Source organism: Aplysia californica, unplaced genomic scaffold, assembly GCF_000002075.1.
Source record: "Aplysia californica isolate F4 #8 unplaced genomic scaffold, AplCal3.0 scaffold00083, whole genome shotgun sequence".
Classification (NCBI taxonomy): Eukaryota; Metazoa; Mollusca; class Gastropoda; order Aplysiida; family Aplysiidae; genus Aplysia; species Aplysia californica.
In genome coordinates this window covers 271,034-278,256 of record NW_004797353.1, presented here as the reverse complement: position 1 = coordinate 278,256, position 7,223 = coordinate 271,034, and positions in this window count along the sequence as shown.

Below are 7,223 nucleotides of genomic sequence, written 5' to 3'. Positions count from 1 at the left end.
CGAAGACACTCTTTTTTGAACAGTTTGTGGGCAGCAGCTTTACATCCGACACCCAGTTGTGTGGAGTACGCCCCAGCAGCATGATTGCGTGGTCTTCGGCATAATTGACAATGAAGTCCACAACATTCCGTGTGACCTTGAAAGACAAGGAGTTCGAAGGCAGCTTCTTGAGGTTTCCATGTTGGCGTGGGGAGATACCATGTTCTTTGTAGTGCACAATGAGTGCGGTTAGTTTTTACCGGCTGATGGCATGGATGTAGGTAAACGTGTCCCGACAGATTCGTTGCCCGTGGTGAAAATAATCCGTACGGGAAGCCTTCCTCTCGGTTTGGCTTTTCTGCTTCGGCCTGATCGTAAATGCCGACAGATGAATGCCACAGCTGATCTTGGCAAGGACGACCATGTCCAGCTCCGCCCTTTCAAGCGCCATGAAGTGGCACCGTAGCTCCTGCAGCTCCTCGTCCTGAAACATGGTATGGCACGGCTTACCATTATTTAAGGCACACGCACAAGGGGGACGCTTTGAAGAATTTTTCTTTGCACATGTCGGACCAGTATCAGAACCAGCCAATGGGAGCACAGCTCGGCCAATATCAGTCACAACAGAGAAATCAGACTCCAACTCTTCATGTGTGTCAACTGTGGAAAGATATTATATATGATTCATTAAGTACATGTTTTGGGTTGTTTGTTTTTTTAAACAAGCAGTCGTCACTCTAACAGAGACTCACTTTTTGTTGAGTCATGTTACGGTAGAACACTATTCAGCATGTTTAAATGATTTCTCTCCCCACATCATATTGATCTGAGATGAGCATTAGAGGGCCGAATTCATAGTCCACCTTTGTATTTAATGAAAACTAACCATACATACACATTTTTTGTGATCATAAAACAGTATTACTCTGTGTCCATTCTCGTTCTAGCCTGAAAGCTGCACAAGACACTGAAAAGTAATTAGTCTTCGGTCTTCTTATAAAAATATATATATAATAATTATAATCTGCGTCTGTGGTGTAGCAGTAAAGCATTTCGCTGTCGCATGCAGAAAATGTGAGTTTGATGCTCGCTTGGGGCGAGTTTATTATAAATCGAGTATTCGTCTTTCTGCTGGCACGTTGTATCCCTCTCAACCCGGGTGGGCCGTGCTGCCTCCTGAATGATTTTAGTGTCAAGAGACGTAAAACTAGAACAATTTACAATTTGTATAGATCTAGACCTATATTGTTGATCAGTACACAGGAGTAGTCCTCACTGAAACCTAAACCTTGATCTAGAAATCTAGATCTACACAGGCAGTCCTCACCGAAACAGCCTAAATCTAGATCTAGATTAGATAGACTGACTGCAGTCCTAGATCTAGAATCTAGACCTAGAATCTAAATCTTGAACCAGACTTAGATCTAGAATCTAGATCTAGATCTATGTTTTTAAAAACAGTTTTGTAGTGGTTAGAACAAAGAGGGAGAGGAGGTTAGATCTAGAAATCTAGATCTAAATCTAGTTCTAGACATGGTACAAAGGGTAGATCTAGATCTAGGGATTACGGTAAGGAGAAAGGACAAACTAAAATGTAGACAAATTCGTCTAGAATCTGTTTCTCTTTATCACTTTTCATCACATCACAACCTTTGCAGGCGGTTGGGATGGTGGTTGTTTGTGTCCTTGTTCGGTTGTTTTGTGTGTGTATAGATCAAGACAGACGACAACACAAACAGTCATCAGCTGTTCAGCAGCAATGTTTACATCCGTAGGTAATGTCATTATTCACTTTATAACAAATATACTAGCAAATCTAATTGTAACATTAGATACTAACCTGCATCAGAAGACTCTGTAGAATCTGAATCAGAATCAGCGTCGCTTCTTGAGCCGAAATAATCATCAAGAAAATCCTGAATAGAGTCCTTATCAACATTGTCAACAACGGTCCGCGAACTGCTGTTCAGTAGCTTGGCGATTTCCTCGCTTGACGTCGCCATGATCACTCGTCTCGACTTGTAGTCGTTGACGGATTATCTTGAATTTCTTTTCAAAACAATGCCAATGAAGTCCAAACAATAAAATTTCGATAGGGAACAGATTCAGTTGTATGCTCGAAGCGAAAATGACGGACTGCGTGACTTGTGAGGCTGTAGCTTCCCTCGCGCAAGTAGGACAAAGAAAACGGAAGATTGAATTTTGTACCATGCTCGCTGATTGGATGCGCACTAAATACCCGTATATATTACTTCTGCGCACTCTTCAGTGTTGGAAAGTAGAGAAAACAAGCTTTAAAACCATACCAAATATAGAGGGTCTATTTTTAGACGGAAACCTTCCACAGCCGGCTGAAATTTGTCAATTTTTCGATGATTTTTCCGATTGCGAGCGTCATAGGGTACCTTAGATATTGGCTTCAAAAACAGATTTTCCAACTGTTTTAGGCATTATCATTACAATTTTTAGTTAGAAAAATGGATAAATAAAAAGATTTGGCCATAATCTCAAATTCGATCAAAAATCAATATTTTGTGTTTATGGAGCTGTTCTCAAACTTTGGCATATAGTAGGGGAATGAGAGTACAATACACTATATGTGTTGATTTATCCCTCCTGTGCATTGTTTAGTAAAATCCCATGTGGTAAATGAAGTAATTACCATAGATGAAAGGAAACCATACATAGAGAATGATGAAGATAGGCATATATAGAGAGAATGACAAACAGTGGTAGTAGTAAAGATGAACTTGAAGACACAAAAACCAGCAAGATGCCACAGATGAATAATAAATTTCAATGGCGAGATTAACACTAAATGAACATTTATTAGCACAGTTCAAACGCACAATTTTCAAGAACTAGTAGCATAATATTATATGTCAAAGAAATGTAAAACGTAGACATACAAATCTTCAGAAGGAAAATCAGATCATTTGATAATGAAATACTTAGTAACACCTTGCTGAAGAATTGAAAAAAAAAAATTCTTGTAAAATTATTCAGTCTCATGTCGCTCTCTCAGTTGTTCTGATTTTTGCCATATGCCACGTATTCTCTCCGCTGGGCCTCTTGTTTGTAATCCGTGACAGTGTGGTACAGGATGAAGCAGTTGGGGTAGCACAGGGGGGCACTGCAGTCCTCACACCAATGAGCTGTCTGCACTCTCTTGAACTTTCTCCGTTGTGACGGATGTTGCAGACAATGCTGCATGCGGTCCTGAGAACCGTGCTTTCGCCTTGAGCCAGGGGCAGAGGGGATGTACTGGCTGAAGTGCCTTCCACTCAGCCTAGACACAGCTTCAGTTGGATTTGGTGTCTTTCGTCATCCTCCTCTTTGGGTCGGCTTCAGGGTATTTGGCGTTTTGGCAACCAGAGATGCCACAATCGACTTGTGGAAAGCGAAATGTGACATTTTTGGAGAGTCCACAGAAAATTTCATGTACAGCTGGCAGGCATTCACGGCACAGAGATCAATCAAATAAAAGGCCAGCTTCCTTCGCCACTTCATACTTCTTCGTGAAATTTCATGGTACTGGGTGAGCTGGTCCAGAAGATCAACCCCACCCATTCTATTGCAGTAATCAACGATGCAGCCAGGCTTCATTACAGTTGGTCGGAGGGGCTTGTACAGAACTGTGCCAGTGACCTTGTGCACAGAAGAAAGCATGTGCACCGTTCTCCTGTGCTGGTACTTCACTGCCTATAAAAAGTTGTTTTGAAAACGGGTATACGAGGTTGAATTTATAAAGATTTATAGCTTCAAAATAATAATAATAATAATAATAATAATATATCTAATAATAAAGCCAACAAAAAATATAAAAAATGTAATTGAATCAGACTCCAAAATTCCCCTCCAAAGTCTGTGTTTACTAAAACTAACTATGTTGCCTTTGTTCAGGGTGCAGCTGTCGGTATAGTTCACAAACCGTATTGTTGTAGAAGTTTTGAGGCCATGCTTCAAACAGAGCAGACATCAAAATCAAAGCACAGAATAGTGGGAAGGAACAAAACAACTTTGTCAGGCTTGCCGGATTAAAAAAAATATTTAATGTTTCATTTACAAAAACAACACACCTTTTCCCTGTGTTGATAACCTTAGTAAGCATTCAAAGTAAAAAAAAAACATGTTTGTTAATTTAACATTCATTAAAAAAAATATCAGCAAATACAAAGCTATTAATTACAATCAACTGAACATGGTCGATTGATGTAAAAAAAGGAATCTCTAAAGACAGTAGCCTATTACTTTTGTTCAAATATAGCCCCATGAGTTCCTTCTCCACATTTGCCCATGTCTTACTTCTGGTCTAAGGCTTCTGGCCCAGAGCAGAATTTGAAATTTACTACGTAGCCACGACTGCTTTCTGATATACAGTGCAGCTTCATGCGATATAGATCTGGCTTTTTTGGAATGAACTGCCGAAATGAAACCCTGCTGCGCCATGGCATGATGCTTTCGTCAACAGCAACATTTTCCAAGGGATAGTATGTCTGTGGAAAAACCTTGGGGGGTAAATTGCGTTGGCGACATCTGTCAGATCGCCACAGTATTCGAAACATTTTACAAAAGCCTTTTACCTACTTTACTTACAAATATATACACTATGTACATGGTCAGCTGCTACGTCAGAGACATGAGGATTGAGCCTCCTTGTCTCCGAGACCCTTCTCCACTTCTTGCAGTTGCTGCTCCAAGACCTTGATGATTCTTCGGCGAAGTCCATGGCTTTCTCATGGAACAGGTTCAGGCTGTCCGTCCTGGCAGCTCTGTCTTCTTTTTCTTCCTTGGCTTTTTCCCAGTTGTCTCTTGTTTCATTAGGAAGTTTGGCTTTCTTCTTTAGATTTTCTACTACCAGACCAGCCTCATCCCTTTTTCTCTTCCTTCCTTCTATCTCAAGTTTTCTCTTCTTCCTCTCTTTGATGTAGAGATTTATGAAGGAAAAAAAAAAAAGAAGCAAAATATTGTCATCACAACTTCAAATGCCAGAGTACAGGCTGAAACTAAGCAAAAAAAGCTATTTCCAGAAAAGTAGGATTTATACTTTTTCTGTTAAATTTTGGAAAGAACCTCTGCACAAATTGTAACAAGGAATAGGGCTACTACTGTCTGAGTAATTAAAAAACTAAAAGAAATCACTGGATTCTAAAATTCCCGAACATTCATCAAAGAAGCTTCATTGACTCTAAACAACCTAGCTATGCAAGGACAAAATATGACTATCATGTAGACATGAATATGACTTTGTATATAGTACGTGTTGCTGTATTTTTCCAATGTTGAAGTTGAATGCTATTTTGTTTGGATTTGCTCAATGCTTTTCACCTGTGCCTGTGTACATATGTTTTTGATAATTTCATAAATTAAAGTCACATTTCTGTGCTTGTGGACACAAGGAGGAACATGAAAGGTCTGTGTCTTCGGTTTGATTCTGTTGGGTGCATGATGCTAGTAGGAACATTGTTTCTTTCCAAATTGTTTTTTTGTTTTTCTTGTTACCTTTGGTATTCTGAAAAATAAATATATACTTTATTATGATTGTTTTCTGATGTGTCCATTTTTGGCTTGGAATTTCTAAAATTTTCCGGTTAAAAGAAATGCTCAACTTGAAATCCTGAGAAGACCTTGCTGCTGAACTGATAGGATGAAGAGGCACCTTCAACTGATGCCTTAAGTTAGGGTATGGAGATGGGGTGGAGAAGTGGAAGCACAGAAGAAAGACAGCATGCATCATTCTCACAAACAGGAGATGGTTTATCTCATTGCTCTTCTCAACCAAAGACTTCTATTTTTGTACTTCAGGTGTACTACTATCACGCTCGCTCATGGTCTCTGAAGGCCCATATCAGAGAGAGAAATGGTGACGGTCTTCATATTCGCAACGAAAAAGCAATTGGGCTCTTCAGTCAGTTAAGGGTTCTAATATATGAGGTTAATAAATTATAATAAGTATACTAATAAATGGTGTAAATTCCTGCTCAAAAGCAAGTTTTATCCAGCAGTCTATGTTATTACCCCGGCAGACCTGATAGCTTTCTGGAAAAATCTCAACTTCCTGGGAAGCTTGCAGTGCAAGCTGCCATTTCATAAGCACTAAGACACTAACGTACTGACTTTTTCTATAAATAGCTGGGCACCTATTCATGCCTGGATCATGTGAGGTAAATACAGTGGAAACCTGATATAACAGGGATGGTGGGAGTAGAGAAATGTCCTGTTATACCCGATCCCTGTTAAATCAGAAATGCAAGGAAAGTAAGCATTTGTGGACTAATCCAGCTGTATTTATTCAAGGGTAGTTTCCTTTGCCACAAGTACCTATGAACAGAGGTTTTAATAATAATAATAAATAGCATTTGTATAGCGCATATCCCCGCTCAACAGTAGGCTCTATGCGCTTTACACTATATTTTCTCCTTGCCTCCTTAAACCACATCAGAAGAGCTTGTTCCTCAGCATCTGCATCGGGTAGTCTCATCTTCTTTCGATCCAGAGCAAACTTTCCATTGGAGTATGCTGCCACTATCTTCTCTCTATCCTTGATAATGGTGTGAATCGACCCTTGTGGAAGGTCGAACTGACGACAAATCTGTGCCAGTGGAGCTTGCTTTTTGTCAACAGCGAGGATTATTTCGTATTTTTTTGTCAGTTGAAAGGCATTTTCTCTTGCTCTTGGCATCGTTGGTGACAGTAAACACATTACTCGTGCGTGTTGCTAGGTTTCGGGCTAGATCGAGGTCTGCAGCACACCGCAGCCCCCTCTCGCTTCACACGCTGCATGTGCTTGCAATGGCATGGCTTGCATGGGCTTGCTCCATCACTGCGTTACTCTCTCCCTCTCTCTCTCTTTTTACACATTGTTAACGAGCCTTTGTCCCTGCTATAACCGGTTGGGCTCCGATGGGACTCTGTTATTGCCGATAACTTTTAATAAAGACAAAGAGTAGGAAAAATCGGGGATTTAAAATATCCCTGTTATTACCGGATCCCTGTTATTACCGGGCCTGTTATATATGGTTTCCACTGTATGTGTTAAGTGCCTTCCTAGGGAATAAACAGTAGGCTGACCTGAGCCTTAATTAAATCCTCAAAGCCATAACCTCACAATTACATGTGAGGTGGTCTGACTACAAGTAGTATTAAATCTCTCAATTTAAGAGCCTAGTTGCTTTTTTATCATATCAAACTGCCAAAAAGACCCAGGTGCCAGTAGTCTGACCATGAGTTTGGATATAAATATA